This window comes from Pelecanus crispus, chromosome 11 (assembly GCF_030463565.1).
Source record: "Pelecanus crispus isolate bPelCri1 chromosome 11, bPelCri1.pri, whole genome shotgun sequence".
Lineage (NCBI taxonomy): Eukaryota > Metazoa > Chordata > Aves > Pelecaniformes > Pelecanidae > Pelecanus > Pelecanus crispus.
In genome coordinates, this window is record NC_134653.1 from 15,003,192 (window position 1) to 15,022,289 (window position 19,098).

Below are 19,098 nucleotides of genomic sequence, written 5' to 3' on the forward strand. Positions count from 1 at the left end.
AAAAGAGGTTGTACAAAACACTATATCCTTGCCTTGATTGCAAATAGTCAACTCTCCATACATACAAGGCTTAAACCAAGAACTTCTATCACAAAAGTTTTCACTGTAGTGCTACTTTCCTTAGTAGGCAGCATTACTACTTTTCCTAAGGAAACTCAGGAACTTTGTGTACACGTTTTTATGCTACTTCCTGAAGACACTGGCAGTGGAAGGGCTACTTTTTTGTTGGGTTTTTGTCCTTTTTCATACCAATTTATTTTGAGATTAACTCTGACTCAACTGTTAAAGAGAACTTATGAACAGATGAAGGACAATGCAGCACTTTCATACTGTTATGGATGACAAAATAAATAGTTTTCATTCCACAGTGTTAAATGTATTCCATGTTCTCACAATGCCTACTTAGTAGTTTTGGGACTCTGTGTGTGTTTCCCTTAGAAGAGAAAAGCAGAACGCACTTTACCATTTTTTTTCTCCTCCTGGATCTAATTATTCTCTAATTTAAATGCAAAGGCCAATCCAGGTTGCTCCTGAGACACTGTGGGACTCTATCAGGATCTTTTACATTAAGACTTTTTATGATAACGATTATATGATAAAGAGCATCTGGAGTCTAACACAATATTAACACTATTTCTTAAAGGTGCAACCCAATTTTTCCACAATTTAACATTCAACTTCTCTGTCCTTACACAGCCTAGCTTAAGGGAAGAGGATATTTTCTTCCAAGTAGTCTGTATCTGTTATGACAGAGAGTATCAGAAAAGCCTGGTGCAGGGACAATAAGACTAGTTTTAACATCCATTAGAGAGGAAGTTCTGCATCTTCAGGCTCTCTTTAGTTAAGTCCATACTGTTCCGTTATCTTCTACATAGAAATAACCTGCTACGTTGCTTATGTAACTTGAAAGATAACAACATTAAAGGTTTGAAGACAGCCCCAAACAAACAGAATACTCTGCCACGCATGCTGTAACACAGTATTACATTACTCCCCTTCTTAAAACCTCTGTGCCCAGAAGTGAGACATTGTCTAGAATTGTATTAATTTGTAAAATGAACATGGCATTTCTTTGTGCAAATCTTCTAGCTGTTCTGATGTTTGATGAAAACTACTAAATACATCCACTAATTCAGAAATCAGGTAGAACATGTGAAAGGTAGGGTTCTGTTTTTATAAACCAGATTCCCTAGAGTCTCAGACTTACTTTAAAGATCACACTTTGTAGTTCACTAACACAGTTTGGACTTTCACTCTACTATACTGTATTACAATTCAGTGGAAACAGATTCTGCTATATTAAGAACAATCTGGCTTAATTTTTGTTTATTTATTTGATAAGTAGAAAAAACAAGTAGGATTATGATAATTTTATGATCTCTTTCTGCACATGAATAGCTTACAGATAAAGAAATAAAACATTAAAAGTAAGCAATGAGAGGCAAAACCAGGGATTTTAATCTGCAATATTTAAAGTCCAAAAGGTTCATTGATGTATCCACAATTTGCTGCTTCCTATAATTCCCTCATATATTGCATGCCACTCCACAGGTAGCTATCTATGTACCTACCCAATTAACAGATGCTAGCACTCATAAGATTGGATTTTGAAAGATCCAACTTCAAAAAGGGCTTGAAACACACAGTTTTTACTCTAGACAGTTGAAAAGGGCTAACTCCATTCCGTACTCCTTTTTCATGTATAGTAAGAACTTTTTGTTACTCTTTTTGATGAAATATTAAACATATATATGAAGGAAAGGATCAGGAATACGAAAATGCTTTAAGAATTTTTTTTCTAATGGTTAGATTATACAACTTTAATCATCTTATATACTACCACACTACTGCAACTGCACTACACCTGTAAGGGAAGTAGCAGGCTAAAAGAACAACAAAGCCACCTTGCATTTGTACATATGCTAAGCTATTTGTTCCAGTGTTTCATGTGTGGTCTTTTTGCTTTACCAGTGAGCTGGAAATCTTCACGCCTATATGCTGTTATATCACCATAAACTTATCAAACAGAAGAATGCCACTAATTACTGACTGAACACAGTGTCCACATACGAAAGTAAAGTGTTTTTCTGCTTTACCGTAACTCTGTACGTAGCCCAAGGCTATATTATGAGAAGAAAGACGCTTTGCAATCTGAGATATAGTTTCAATATATAATTAACGTACACTTAAATGCCTAATTATTTCTGTACAGACTTGCAGAAGGGACATTTTAACTGCACATTTTTAACCAAATAGGACCTATTAGTTAGCAAACTGAAGCACAGTATCAAGAAACTTCTGTCCTCAGTGTTCTTGAGCTGAAAAAGATTATAGAAGCCTCCCCTAACAAAGAAACCAATGAGTTGAATACTTACTACCATGAAAAAAATGTCAGTTGGCCCATCGTGCATTTTCTAATTCTCTCAGTGTAAGACTAGCTAATTCACAGGGTCTCAGATTCATGTTCCATGTTTGCACCTGTTCTGTTCAGTGAATAAAACCAAGAATATCCATTTTGATTATTTTTCCAATGCTACTTTGTGAGGCAGCTTGTACACTTCCTGAGGAATTACACATAACTGACACATAACATCTCTTAGGAATATTTTTGAAGGAAAAGAGAGCAAGCATATGAGACCAAGGACTATAAAAGATTACTAAAAAAATGTAAAATTCTGTATTAAAGACTTGATATAATTTGACTTAAAACAGTATAATAAATTTCATCAATTTCTAGGTCTAAATTATTTACTCAGTGTAGAGTATTTTCGTAGTCTAAGGTAGCAGTAGGAAACAAAAAAACATCTAGTTGCCCTGACAATATCTGACCATCATTTAGATGCAGGCGTTCTCTGGAGAAATTAATGTAGCCTCAAGACAAACAAGAGTGCTCTAATTTATATGATAGGTATTCTTTGCTTTCCAAAGGCAGAGCAGGCAGTTAAATGTGACTGTATAAAACCAATAATCAAAGTCGCATTGCTACTTAAAGAATGAGGATGGAATGGTCCTCTGGAAAAGGAAAAAAAAAAACCCACATTTTTAAACCTTTCCACTGCAATTCTTCATGCCACTAGATGTCAAAATGAAGATAAGAATCTTTCAGGAACTACTTTTAACATATAACTAAATTGAAGTCTCCGGGTGATAAGTAGGCCAAGGGCCAGCATTATTAGTTTTATTTTCAGTTAAATCGCTTTCTTGATAGTGATGACTGATTGTTGAAGGAATGTGCTGAAGATAATAGGCACCAGGATATCTATAATGAGGAGCAGAAGGCCAAGAGATCTCTAAACCAATGAACATATATCCTTGAGTGTCAAAACTCCTCTTTACTCCTCTTTTACTAGTCAGCAAGATCCACTAATTAGTGTCCCCTAAGTGAACCAGCTAATTATAATATGAAAACCACACCTCTGTTGGAAGAGTTACCCACCTCCAAAGGCAGACCCCTACCCACTGAGCATGCACAGTGATTTTAAAGGTAGCTACGTCTTTAAATCAAAGCAAAAGTAGAAATAACCAATGACTAACAAGTAGGTGTTAACAGTAGGCATAGTGACTTTGTTTAATTGTATAAATATGTGATGCAAGGATAATGGGGTGTGCTAGCTTTGTGGAATTACCACCTAGCACCCATCTCTGCACAGAAATGGAATGAAGCAAATATCTTGACTCAGTGTGTGAATTGGTTCTTGCACACTGGGTAAAGAAACCACATTGGGGACAATAGGATTTCATGATACTGGACATTTGTTTTCTCAGATGTGCTTTAAATGTGCCTGGCTTGTTCATTAGGATATTTAAGTGAATCAATCAATTGATTTTTTTTTAGAAGGAAGACACTAGGAAAAGTAATTATTCCATGACTTACATTGTACTACTAGAAAAGCGATCAGACTTTAGGAAAGCAAACAAACCCATTTGTTCTCAATCTGTCCATCATAATCCAACATGTGATCAAGGAGTTACTATTCCATTGTCATCTATAATAGGCAGTCTGCTTCCCTGTATTGTCCAATAACTGGCTGATACTATTTGACAGCATTCCTACTATTCAGTAATGCCAGGAGTTCAGTCTGGACTAAAGAAATACTCAAAATACGCAAAACTGATCTAGTTAATATAACCAAGCATTTTTAGTTGTTGCTTTTCATATTTGTTGTAGTTTTCATACTTATAGGACTGCACAGTTCCATGAAACAAAAGACACCTTATGTTTGCATGTGATTTCGGCTCGTGAGTGGAAGAAAAATGAAGTCAGTACGTCAGCTATGTCATTCAGGATTCAAACTTCCTGGTGCAAAGCATCTGAAATTCTTTTTATCATATGATGATATTCTCAGGCAGAAAATCTCAGAGAATTTTAGATAGTCTTCTACTTGCAATGCTCATTATTTGGAACTATCTTTTTCAACACTTGTTCCATTGCTGCATACAATAAACTGCAAGGTCTTCTAATTGGAGAATCAATTGTCAGTGTTTTTTTAGGAGCTCCATTTTAAGGAGCTTTTTCTGTGTCTTCACTTTAGTCCTGCCTGTTTAGGAAAGAACCACAAAACCTAGAGAACCACTTCTCAAAGCAAAGAAAAGCAAAAAAAAATGGTGAATTACCCATTACTGAGAAGTACAGTAATATGTAAAGCCTCTGGCAAGGGACTCTCAGAGTCTGGTATATCCTTCAGGGAATCAAGGGAAATCTGCATTACAATATGATGCATGATTGACTGGGGATGACCAGTCAAAATGATGACATTATCTGCCAATCAAGGTAAGAGGCAGTTAAAAGAGAAATCTTCTTCCATTTACATGCCAGATCCATTAAGAGTGGGGCTAGTGATATGCTTAGGCTTTCCAGTGCCCTATACAAGGCAATCTCCAGTTTTTGTCATTTCTGACAGTTTTGCAACTGCATATGGCATATGTACAGACTTTTAGGTCAGGAAGAGGCCACGATCAAGATGTATGTTTCATGCCCAACTACAGTGAGGGGCTAAATCTAAGTCCATATTTAAGGAGTGATTATACTGCATGGAAGTTAGAGCCAAAAGGATTTCTTTACTTTTTTAGCAAGTTACCAGTTGATTTCATGGGAGCAGACCTATTACAAGACAATCCATCTCTAGTTTTCCTGACTCCATGTCCCTTCATAGCTCACAGCCTTCTGGGAAAATGCTAATAAACTCTGGAACAAGATTCATAGTTCTTAAGACCAAAAGGGATCATTAGACCATCTAGTCTGACTTTTCATAAGCCAGTCCAAATACTTTTTACCAGTTACTCATGCATTGGAGCTTAATAACTTGCATTTGATTAAAACATGCTATCTAGAAGATATAAAGACAGACAAATCTACCAGCTACATTAAGTAATAGTAGTGTCTGAACAGTTAATAAGCCTTGTTATTAACAGTTATGATTTATTTCTAGTTAGATGCTTTCCAATTTTAATGGTGACTAATTTCCATGGCTCTGTGCTACAGTGACTGCAACATCATAGACTGAGCTGATTTAATGGGCAGAAAAATCTGTATGCCTATGAAACTTGGTGGTGACTTGTTAGTTTGACAGCTAAACTATCCAATGATTTCACATGCCTTGAGCATGTTCCAGTACATCCCAGCTCCTCACTGCACATGTGAATAAGCTAAGCGCATTTTTCACAGACAGAGTATTAATTCCACAATTGCTTCTCCTTCCTCCTATGAGCAACTGTGACAACATCACAGTGATCTCTTCCAAACAGGGATCTTTTTAAAAAGCAGAAGGTGCTGGATGAGGAGGTAGCAAATCATACATGTATGAACACTTCAGGAGACAACTGAGGTAAAGGAGGGTAAAAATGAGAAGGGTTTGGATTTGCATGTGGAGCCAAATACAGAGAAAAATGTATCAGAAAGATTTATTCAAAGACACAAGGCAAAAATATTCAACAGTTTGGGAAAGAAATCTTATAACCATCTTAATCTTAAAGCTCCCACGAAAAACTAGATGTTTCTGAAACTGGAATTCAGTTAGGAACACTAAGTAAATGTTACTATTATAAAGCTGAACCTGTTTTGACACGTGGCTAAAAGTGGCAGTGGGATGAGCAGCTTTGCATAGTGGCAATACAACTCACATTATTTTCATTTCTTACTACACGTGGTTATAACTGTGTATGGCAAATGCTTAATGATTCCTATAAGAAAACAAGTTTAACCTATCTGCATATCTCTTATAAACAAAGCATGGCTTCTGCTTGTAGAGACCATCAATTTGATAAAGATTTAAGCAGTATTTATGCTACGGTACACATCCAAAACTGGTGGAGGCCACTTCATTACTCAGATCTATTCCTATTGCCCTATAATACTATCAGAACTACTCTACCCTTTAATGATGCTACAGTAAGCCATGTTGTTTTTTGGTCTCTTCTTGTATTAGACCCTAAAGTACAAGACCATTTTTGTGTATTAGGAAAATTTTGTTCTTTGTATGTTGCTTATTCAATTTAAAAATAAATGAAAACTAGGTTAGAATAGCTTAATGTACTACTATATTTTCTGGTTGGGTAGCTATTTTCATAGCTAAGACTTTTATTTCAGATTAGCACACAGAAGCTAGCTATTATGCAGTCTGTGCACTACAACAGTTGGGGAACAATGTTTTGTTTTTTTTTTTTAGCATGGTCAGCCAAAGTCCAAAACACAAGAGACTGCTGCACATTTTCTAGCCTGATGCTACAAAATAATTTGGTACCTTTCCATTCCAATGGTAGAAAAAACCCGTTAAGAAGTAGCAGTCATGTAAAGAAACTCCTTGCACATAGTAAGGTTTCATACAGACCATGCACAGGGCTTTAGACATAACAGATTAAGGAAGGTTTTACAGATAAGAGCTAGGTACCTCACAACCTAAATACTTTCAGCCATGTCTAAAAAAAAAAAAAAAAAAATCCAAGTTCATGATCTTCCTTTCCTTTCCTCATTGAAATTAGGAGATGGTTCATCCCGTGGCATAGAAGCTATTTACCTTTCCTTTATGGAAAGAGTAGCTGACAAGTTCTCCCACAGCTGAACAGCTGCTTCTCAACTGTCTCTAACTGAGAAGCTAGACTGGCACTGGGGACTAATGAAAAAAGATATGGTCAAAGACCTGTTGTTACATCCACAGAGCTTTCCTACAGAAATCTGAAGAGTTTACTCCAGGTACTGAAACAAGAACGGGTAACAGAAGTACTTGTCCTCTCCGAGCTACACAGTCACTACCAAAGCACTGTGGAGTGGACAATTAAAGAGAATAGCAGAGGACTTCTCTGGAAGTCCTAGTGAAAAGCAAAATCTGTGATGCAGATAAGGAAGAAATCTAGTCAGAAAGGGAAAAATAGTTGTTTGACAAAGGGAATAGAAGAAGAAAAGATGCTTGAACCAATTTCTCAGGGTTAACAAACCATACTTGGGAAACAAAGATTTATGTACATCATGGACATTGCAGGCATTGTATTATAGAATCAAAGAAAAAATAGGGTTTGATGGGACATTCTGCAAACGTACCACTTTTCCTTGATACTTGCTTTTCCTTAAGGACCTCTACTGATGGAGAATCCCTGACTGGTAACCTATTCCATTGTTCCTTTATCCTTAACATTAGGGGTTTTTCCCTAACAGCTGGACTGATACTTTGTTGCAAAAATTTACTTCTTAGCCATTCAAGTAGAATACCGACTATTCCTTTCTTCTTTCCAGCAGCTTGTTATGCATTTGAACATTGTCCTTATGTACTCTTCAAACTTAAGAGTTAGAAATAAAAGAAGCCCTTGCTTTCTCAGACAATCTCTCATAAATGCAATTTAGCATCCTGCTGCAGCATATATGGTCTAACAAATAAATAATAGACATTTGCCCAGCCACGTCTACCTTGTGATTCTGCAGTGATATGCTGACCTCATACGCTTCAGACTGTGATGTTTTATTGTGGTATCAGGTATGTAACTCATAATTATTGATACAGAACAAGGTGCTAAAACCACCAGGTGCTAATGCTGCCTGGAGATGTCTGTGATACATGTCACGGAGGTACACTAGGACTAACCCAAACGAAGGACAAACTCAAACAACTTTATTCCACAAAACAGCCAAAACCACACCACAGAAACCAATGAGAAAGAGGGGTAAACCAAAACTCAATCAACACTCCGATAACATTTAACACATACCAGGTTCGAGGTATCAGTCGGGATATCGTTACTACACGTCCACACACACAAGCAGCATGATCAAAGCGCGCGCACACACTCACTCACAGGGGGAAACTCTCTCTCATGTAGGTACATAATCGCTCACCCAGGGGGAAGAGGTGAGGGCTCCCTCAAGGATCTATCCAGAAGAAATCACTCACCACAAGGAGGTGAGGGCACTCGGTCCCGGGAAGTTTCCTCAGGTGGTGTCCCAACCCAACGAGAGGTCTCAAACATGGACCCGCTGCTCTGAGAAGACCGCTCCAAGGGGGTCTCCGGCAGTGCCTGCCCCATTTATACCCCGGGTCAGATCTGAGATGTGGTCATAATTGGTCACGATCCAGAAGCTTCTCTGAGCCAAGGTGCCTCACTGGCCACGGGCCCTGTCTGTTGACCGAGGGGCCGCGCCTCTCCTGCTGCCCCCACCGAGGGGTGCACGTGCCTGGGGGCACGGCCCCGCCGGGTGCGGGGTGGTCAGCGCCGGCCCAGGGGTGTAGGTGCAGGCAGACACCGTGGAGCGAAAACGAGGCATGAAAAGCCAGTGGTCGCCATGTTAAAAGCCCCGATCTTCGGGGGGGAAGGGGGCACGGAGTGTACCTGTCACAACACCATCCTGTGCTCTGCTATCCACTGCCCTTCACATCTTGACTCCACTGTGTCTCTGTCCTGCCCCTTTGCCTGAATGTGGACAACAAAACTGAAAGGTCTTTTCTGCTCACCCGCAGCAAGGGCTAAAAGCAAGCCATGCTCCTCCTTCCCCTCCTCTTCCCGCTGCCCGCTCCCACAGCACTGTAGCACATCTCTGGGTCTCCAGGAAAATGAGGGAACAGAGCTAGCATACATAGGAGTGGAGCGGAAGCTGTGATTCCTGGCAGATGGCTGTACTGAGGTGGCACCAAAATCATGAAAGATTCAAATGCTTTGTCCATCATTACCTGAAATCACCTTATGTTGCTTCTCTTCTAACAGCAAGAACTTCAAACCACCCATTGCTTAAAATAGTCCCAGAGCTTACAGAATTACTGAAAATTACTAAATTATTCATTTTTCAGATCTGAAAAATATTCAAGAAAAAACCCTTATGATCAAACACAAAACTTTTTATCTTTTTGTATTTTGCACTTTAAAATTTCATTAAAAATAGCATTTGTTTTCTACGTCTTATGTTTATTTGCTCATTTGCTTAAGATTTTATTTCACTTTCATCTTCTATCAAGTCAGACTTTAAAATGTGGTCCGAGCTAAAATTTAATATGCACAATAAAATTTACTATGTAGCTGAATAAAAAGTCGCTGCACCAAACATGGTCCAGCCCAGCAGTTTTCTAAATGATGTAGGAGAAAAATAATGGGGCAGAGTAGCAGAAGCCTGACCCTATTCCCATAAGACCATAAGATTTATCACCTACATAAGCAGAATGCTACAGAAAAGAGATCTATTGACCACAGCAATAACTCACAGCCCAGTAAAGCTAGCTGAGATGTTAGTCTGGTATTTGCTGATAGTACCTTTATTATGTGGTACTCAGAATCTTTTTAAATAGCTTTGCTCAACAAGTTACTGTTTTTAAACACTATGCACCACCTACTTTTTTTTAGACCAGCCACTTATTTACAGTACTGATATTGAGGGGAGGGGGGAGCTGCAGGGAAGGATTTAGAGTAGCTGGGAATCAAAAACTGTGTTGCATCAATTCTTGTGCATTTCAGAAGAGGGGGAGCTATGGGCACATGCTATCCTGGTCTAACAGAAATATTACTCAAACAGTAATATGTCTGCGTAATACCTTCGATACAAATAGAATATTTACTGGGGAAATGAAAAATAAAAAAAGGCAGAAAACTGCTATCACTTTCAATGGATGGACTGAATTTTTGCTTTTTGGGCACATGTAGGCAGATGCTCGACCAGCTTTCTGTTTTGCAGAGCATTTCTTCAAAGGCTGGGACAGCAAGGGTACAAAGTCCTTAAGAAGTCATCCAGAAGAAGACGGACACAGAGGGCATCCTCTTTTCCTGCTGAGCTTGCGCCAGAGCCCTGAGTGCAACTCTTCCCCCGGGACTTCAGCTGCCTGTGCTCACAGCCAGTGAGTACCTCAGGCTGCTGTGAAAAGAGCTGTCGGAAGCAGGGGCCTGGCGCTGTTTGCTTCAGAGCTGCATTTAACTCAGGCCATCAGCCCTCCATCTCTGCCTGAGCTATGCTGCAGCCATGCCTGTGCCTGGGTGCGTACCCCACCGATCCGGACCCTGACCCGTGGACTTGACTTCCTGCCTTGAGCTCAGATCCATCTCTAGAATTCCCCTAGAGAAAGATAATTTTCTTCCAGCAACCTTTAGCTTCGATGTAGCTATTCTAGCCCAGCAAGAGAGTCCAAAACATACACAATGGACTGAAGGCATGACCCTAGCCTTTATTCCCTTCTCCATTTTCACCTCAGTGTCAGACATGTTTCCTACAGTCTTTCAGGATTTAAAAGAAAATGTAGTGGGTTTTGGAAGTCCTAAGCAATCACAAGTTGTAATAAAACATCTGCTTATGATTCTTTCAAAGTGATTTCAATTATTTGTTAAGGTGACTAGCTCAAATAGCAAATACTACAGAATCCTAACTAAAAGAGCAGAAGCTTTATGCAAAAGGATTCTTAGCATTAGCCGCATGAAAACACGCTATAAACAAAGCACAAATAAAGTAACAGAAAGTGCCAGCAGTTCAGTTCAACCCCGCCTCTCATGGGAAAGGGAGCCTAGATGAGGTTCTCCAGCACCCTGTGCAATCACATCGTGAAAACCTCTAGTGACAGGCCCTCTACCCCACGCCTGGGGAGGCTGTTCCAGCGAATGATTGCTTTCACTATAAAAATTGCTTTCTTACATCAAGAGGAAACCTGTCGCAGTGCAACTTGCACCCTTTGCTCCTTCTCTTCTCCGTGTGGCTCTTTGTGAGGGGCCCCTCCACACGCAGAGACACCACCCCCCCCCTCCCCAAAGGTGACCCGGACCCGCCCCCGCCGCCAGGCGCCCCTGCGTGCCTCGCAAGACTCGCGCTCCCCCCCGCACGCGGCGGCGGCGGTTGCAGCAGCCGCTGCTCGCGCCGGCTTCCCGCCTTTTAAACCGCCCGCGGGGCCGTCGGCCCCGCCCCGCTCGCGCCCGCCCAACTGTCGCGAGACCCGCCGCCCGCTGCCTCAGACAGGCGGAACGGCCACTACAACGGCAACAACGGCAACAACGGCTGCCGCCTGCCTCGGCTTCCCGCCCTTCGCCCTGCGCGCGGGGCCCGCCGGCGGCGCCCCGCTCCCCGCGCCTGCCAGCCCCTCGGCACCCCTGGCGAGCCTGCCGCACGCGGCAGCCGCTGCCGACGGCCGCCTTCACCCCATAAACCCCCTCTTGCCATCTGGAGGTACTTTCGTGAAGAGAAGGAGTCGTATCGTGTTACCCTGGGGTGTCCGCAGCGGCCAGATGGCAGCTGGTCCATCTCCCTGTCTGAGCAGGAGAGGAGCTTTCCTCCGGTGCCGCCGGGAGCAGAGGCGCTGTTGGCCTTGCAGGGAAGGACTTAGGAACTGTAAGAGATTGATAAAATGTAGACGCTGAGAAAAGACTGAGAAAAGGAATTAAAAGTGGTTTCTACGCTAACTTCTTACTGTTGCTCAGCCAAACCACGGCACCACTGCATTTTTTTTTTTTTAACCACTAGCGATCTCGTGCACTACCGTAAAGTTTGGTAAAACACGTGCCTGAAAATGTAAGTCCATGTAGCAAAATCTGTCCGCGGAACATGTACTTTTCAGAACATACTGAAGACAGAGGCGGAATAGATGTATTTATGAATACACAGCCAACCTTTAGGGGTTTTCCCCTCTGTATTTGCTCCTATAAGCCCAGCACTTTTTGCCAGGAATCATTTAAATTTACAGGGGAGAGAGGCACAAAAGCCTGAAATTATTTTGGTTTTCCATGTGAAGCTTTATTTTCACAGCTCCTTTGAAACAAAGGAAAGCAGAAAGATGGTATGAAATAGGAAGAGTTCCTCCCTGACTATCAACGGTAGACTACTTGCTAAATTAGGAGCAAAACCATTTTCGTCTCTAGTGTGGCCTGGCTCCACGTATTTTAAATCTTAATTTTAAATGTTGTGTACAGTTACCTTTACCAAACAACAGTAATCCTCATTAAGAAACAAAACCCACCCTCTATTCTCCGAACCTTTAAAGGTCCACTTGACGACACAGGTCATACGAAAAGATCGATGCTTAGTAAAGGGTGATGTGCAGCTGAGTAATGGCCCAGTTCTACTTTGGCCTGTAACAAGGTTTGAGACCAAAATTTCTTTCAGCACAGAGGTTCCTATTTCACCCCCCACCCCCAAACAAAAAAAAACCAACAAACCAGCAACTGAATCTTTGTTCGTGAAAATATAATTGCCTCAGGTAAAATCAAGTTACATAATTAGAACAACAAAGAAACATTCTACCACAGAGTACATCTGTTGCCATGTGCATAAATTCTCTATCACTTGCCAAAGTAATTTATCCACCCAGAACACACATCCAAGCCGGGCAATATCTAGTACTGAGCAGAAAGGAAATTTAAAGAAAGGCACATCATTTATCATTACAGACAGCTCAGCAATATTGTGAACAGGGAGCACAGTTTCAGTGGAGGGGGAAGAGGGAGTGGGAGAATGAAGATTGGAAATGCTTGCTGAGCTCAGAGCCTGCTGTAACAGCAGCCTGACATCAGGATCTCAAGGGCTACTTACTCTGAGAAAAGAGGAGTACAGAAAGCCATGTCTTAACCATTCAACCCTGTCCCAACACATATTGTAATTCAATGAATTGCTATTTTGTGATGGAAAAGCTTGCTGTCGGAAAATTTTTGACCACCCTTGCATAACTTGCCATAGAAGTTAATGTGAAGAATAAACAAACTCACCACCCTATGGCAGTCTTACATTAAGACTGAAACCTTCCAGAATTAACTGTTACAAAAAGCCCATTTTCATATGCTGGAGGTAAAATTCTGCCCCTTCCTCTCCACACTTAGAGGAGTTTTGGCAAGGGTTTCAATACAGTTATTCAGTACAAAAGCCGGTCTGCTGAATATTTTCAACATGCTGTTCAGCCTTCTAGGCTACAAGATGCTAGGGCAGGGCAAGGCAACGCAAGGGTACATTATTAGTGGTAATTTCACTACTTGATTCCGCCCCATCTTTATCAATGAATCAATTTTAGATAACATACTGACATATGGGTATCAACTTCATCTGACAGAATCTCATCACTCATTAAAATTAAGGAAGATTTTAGCTCCTAGCATCACAAAAGAAGCCCTAAATACATGAGCAGGCTGTAAACAGTGTCTTTGTGAGGTTTCAGGCTCCCCAGAGCTTATACACAAGACAGCGTTCTGTTGTTCTTGATGATGCACCAACAGTGATGCCCAGTGAGATACTCAGAGGCAAGGAGGACGTAACGCAGCTCCACATAGAAGAGGTGATAGGAGCTGCACGTGGTAAATTTTACTGAGGCAGATTTTAAACAAGTCGTTTGGGAGATGTCTGTATTTTCAGGAGCTATTTCAACCTAACTGCCTCCAGCACAGTCTTGGATGAAAGCACAGTTGCAAGCTGCTGAATGTGAGCCCCAGTTAGTCTGTTCCTACTGCACACTACAAGTCTTATTCAACTTTGTAAGTGAGCACAGGCCCTTCTGCTTTCACCCCCCTTTTGGAGATGCTATGGCAGTAGCATGCCTTCTTTCTAAAATGAGACACTTTCACCTTTCCAGGCTGTGGACTAGAGAAGAAGAATCCGCAAACATTTTAGCTGTGTGTGCAGTCAGGGATACAGCAAAGAATTTCTATTCTTCTCCTGCGCATGTGCCAAAGGAGTGTGTTTTCAGTTCTTAATTTCTGGGAGGTCCTTGATTTTCCTGCTTCAGTTTCTGAGATACAGAGATGACAGTCATTTCTCTGCCACAGAGCTAAGTCCAGAAAAATCAGCTGGCTGCACAAGAAAAACTAGATTATTAAAATACATGTCTCCTTTTCAGTCATGCTGGAAAACTTAAACAACAGTACAGTAAATATTTTAGCTAGCATGAGATCCTGAAAGCCTGCAGTACCACTCTCAAAAAGAGAGAACAAATTCAGGAACAGAAAAAAAAAAAAAAAAAAAAAAGAGGGAGGAAAGAAATAATCAGAACCCATAGATATTCCAACAGAGGAAGAATGAAGGATGTACTGCTAACCGAATGTTTCAATAAAAGGTAAAATAAAAGGGCAAAGACTGAGGACAGTCCTTATTGTTTATGAACCAAGACTTATATCTGTCATTGCTGAAGGATGAAAGTAAAACATTCATTCTCCATCTAGATTATCCCTGACACACCAGAAGTACCAAATGAGCCAAGATGGCATTCCTTTCCTAGATGCAATCAACCTGCATCAAGTGAAATGGAATGTTACTAGATAACTCTGATGAAGTAGCCAAATTAATCCTAACCAGTTTCCTGCCTGCAGTTTGGGGAATCCCACTCTTAAAATCAGAAAGATGTGTTTGTACTGAAACTGTTTTATCCTTACTGAAGAATTAAGGTCATTTTATGAGAACCCATTTGACCAGTGAGAGTTGAGTCAATCTGATTTAAAAAAAAAAAAAAAAAAACACCAAAAAAAACCCCCAAACCAGAAAAACCACCATAAAAACCAGAAGACATTAAAAAAAAAAAATACAAACAAAAAACCAAACACACACCCCCCAACAAAAAATCCAACCCCAAACAAAAAAAAACCCATAGTCCTTTTCATTACACCTTGATTCCTTTTCCAATGGATGTTCACAAAGCTCGTTAATCCGGATTGTGCATAGTTTAATCAAATGTCAGAGAAAAATTAAGCTCAGAACACTACTACTGGCAAAAACCAAAAATTGTCCCTGACTCGAAGGGTCTTAAGTTTAACATGGTGGAGGCAGAAATGGCATACAAAAAAAAAAAAACCAACCAACCCAAAAACCGAGAAAAACCCCAAATGCAGAAAGTATATTTTGCTTTTCTATGGCTTTCATAGAGAGTCAGAGATCATCCTGGTTTTGCCTGAAATAGGGTGTAAGTTTTCACACCACTGTCAGTTTGTTAAAGAACACATGGAAAGGTTCAAACTGAAATAACACCTGAAACTAGATAACTTGACACCATGTCTGGACTGTTTTAAATAGTTTGCATAGTTCTAGTTTAGGACTCTTTCAGCCATATTTGCTGTCTGATGGGTGATTAAATGACATGTTTTTAAAACACAAAGCATTGGCCATTTTGTGTTTCTGGTGCCACCTTTTTAAATTTCATGGAAATGGAGTGAAACCACCCAGGCTGGTTTTGAAATTTCTATCACTAACTGTACTTCAGTTACCCAACATATAATGCTTATTCATGTAACACTTAAATGTGATAATTTTTATAAGGGAAGTTGAAAAATTGTCAGAGAACTATAATTTGGGGGGGGAGGGAGGGAGGTGTGGCTGGGGCAGTTGTTCTTTGCTCTTCTCCTGACTCACCTCCTCAGAGTCTTGTGAAGTGATTTGGACTCCTCAGATCAATATCATGACATAGCACAAAATAGTAAAATTTTTTATTATTTTCTGTTGGGCAGGAGGAACTTAATTTGTGAAAAGTAGGCAGGCACAGCACACATGTTACTTTTTAAAGCTGTTGTAGCAAGTAGAAAGCAGAAAGTTCCAACTGGCTGAACAGCACATTATCCAAAAAAAACCCTACAGTTCCTTTATGGTAAATCAAATGCAAGAAATCCTTATCTTCATCAGTTGCTTCCTCTTAACACTACAACTTATTCTCCAAATCAGTTATGCTGATTCAGTTGTTCCTATGAATATTTTTAAAAATAGATCTGTGAAGTGATCCAGCTGTGGTATTTAAAAATATTACGCACACCCCCCTGCCCCCCTGGATCCAACTCATACACCCACCTGCTCAAAGAAAAGGATCGTTTCACAGAGTGGCTCTATTGCATTGCCACATTAAACAACAATTCAAATGGTTGAATCTCCACCATATGATCATACCCGCTGTCAGGGCAAGTTTGAAATGGTTCAGACAGAAAAGGCTCCTGTCCTAAGCCAGATTTACTGTTAAAGAAATCACACTGTGGATCCGCAGGCTAAATCCACATTAGGGCTCGTTATGGGCAAGTCTCTCCTGGAAACATCTGCAGAATGCCACCTCCATCACCCCCTATTAAAGTTAACTCTTTTATTATGTGTATATCACAGCGGGACTTGGCCTTTTGTTCCTTGTCAATAGTGCAACTTACACTGTACTATCCAAAAGCCACACAGAGCAAGCATCCTTTCCGTGTTATTAAAAGAGGACTGGTGCCAATCAACCTAGGACAGTGCAGAGGCTGAGCCCTATCTCAGAAAATTCTCCGACATTGACACTCTTGTAACAAAATTAATTACTACTTTATATAGCCTGATTGACAGAAACCCTAGGCCCTTTGACAGTGACATGTCAAAATACAATTCAATGTGGATGTAGTAAGGCATACTGAAACTGGCCTTGTACTATAAGTATCATCAAACATCAACTGAAAAAAAAAAAAGCCTCCTCTTTTTTTTGGGTGGAGTCCCATTTTTATTTTCATAAAAGAACAGGGCATTGAATTTCACCTAAAAAAAAAATCGTCAAAACAAGTCATTAATTTATTCTAATGTAAAATACACAGCTCTAAACTAATGAATATTTGAAATGAAGAAAGTGAAGTTAAATTATTCCTACATAACCTACAGATGTTGTAGGCAGTCTAAAGCATATGTGTTTGGTTTAGTCATTTTACGAAATGCAAAGCCATGTATTGGCTTATCTGGAAAGTTAATTTTTATTTATTATTTTTTAGCCCTAGCATATTTGAGCACAGGCTCATTATTTCATTGGATAATCATAACTGGAGATGCAGATATTTCTTTGTTCTTTATAAGCTTCCTAGAAACAAGTACAAGAAGCTATTCTGCAGGGAAGATTCAGACTCTTAAAAAGAACAGCTTTTGCAAAATAATGTTGCCTAAAAGCTAGGAAATGAAAGAGGGACAGTAGTTTTAACATATTTTCAGAACAGATTTCTTCTATAAATTTGAATTGCTGCAGTTATCTGATACAAACTGTGGCAGATTTTTAGCAGACCAGATGTCCACAATAAAATGTTATTTAATGTATCTGTGAACAGTTTCCAATATGCAAATAACTCAGTTTCTGCAAACATCTGATGGACAACTGCCAAAATGATGGGTGTTCATTACAATAGAGTAGAAGTAGCTATAGAAATTCTTAGTTTTCTGATAAAAGCACCATTTAAAATACTTATTTGTTCACTTTATAATCATGCATAAGGAACATGTTTGTTTCTAGCAAATAGTCCAAAAACATAATAAAGTTATAACTTGGGAATAAAATGAACAATGCCTTCAGTGGCAGAAAGATGGAGGAAGAAAAAGCAAATTAACCAAGGGATGCTTAGCAATTGTTTTCCACATAAATTGTATGAGATGCTTTCACATGGTTGCTGGATTTCAAAGTGCTCTAGTAATTTGCATTGCTCGGTTTTAATTTTGCTTTGTATGATCCTCTGACGCTGACAAGCACAGTAATACAGGCCAGCAGACCAATACAGCTGACCGGCTTGATGACAAACTTGTCTTAAGATATGAGAAGGTGTCCTGGTGTATTACATCCCCCAGACAGAGCGCTCCTCAACATTAGGAAAGCTAGCTAGATTGGGAGTAATTTCCTCCATAGCCTCCAAAACATCAACAACTACCCCATCCTTCTCAAAGTACAGGACCTAGGGCAAAAGGCAACAAGGCAGCTCTGATACTCAAGTAGAGAATAAGGATTTACAGCTCCATCACTCTTTCTAGGCTTTTTCATGTTAGCTATTTTCTCATTTTCCTAACTAATTGAAAAATTTCACCCAGCTGATGGATCTTCTCAGTTTTTTGTAATTTGATTTTTAAATAGCCACCTTGCTGGCATACTAAATTGTCTCCAGATTATTTTATTAATCTTATAAGAATATTAACAAAATCAGTTATGTATGGTATTTACTACTGTAAATCAGTAGTGTGTTCTAATTTATGAGAAAGCCCCTTCCCCTCTGATTCCAAAGGAAACATGGTGGACCCTGACACAGTTATATGCTCCAGAGGGGAGACAATCTGTCATGTTCAATCATTTCTTGATCAAATCTAAAATGGCAAGTTAATTGTTTAATTAAAGGAACAAGGCCCTTAGAAACTTCCATGTTCTACATAATTTTATAATGGGTCTACATAAATAAAATAAGATCTTGATTGAATAGAGAGAAATTTCACAAGCAAGAACAGTGCTAAATATATGTGATACATAGGAAAAGCTATCAATAGCTAATCTCCAGTGGTTGAGACCAGCAAAATAAGCTTTGATATAAGTATTGTGGAATTCATATGAAAAATAATTGGCACATTTGAACAGAGTTGTACCTCATTTAGGTTGTACATGTTTAAGACAAAGGATGGACCACAAAACCAAAATTCTGTCTTACTTCTTGAGGTAATCCTGAAAAACAGGATTAACAAAAAGCAAAGCAATTTGTGGGAAATTGTGCTACCAATGCTGCAACTTCTAGTGTGCCTTTCGCATCTTAGAGATTTTTGCCATCAAAATTGCTGCTGCCTATATCTAGAGGTCGCTTGTCATAGCCAATAAGAGTTCATTTTTATAATACAAAACTATCCATTTGGAACTCTGAACTAGACACTTAACCATGCACTGATTTATTTATCTGTGAATGGCCCCACACACGTGATAAAACCCATTATTTATAAAGCAACGTGAA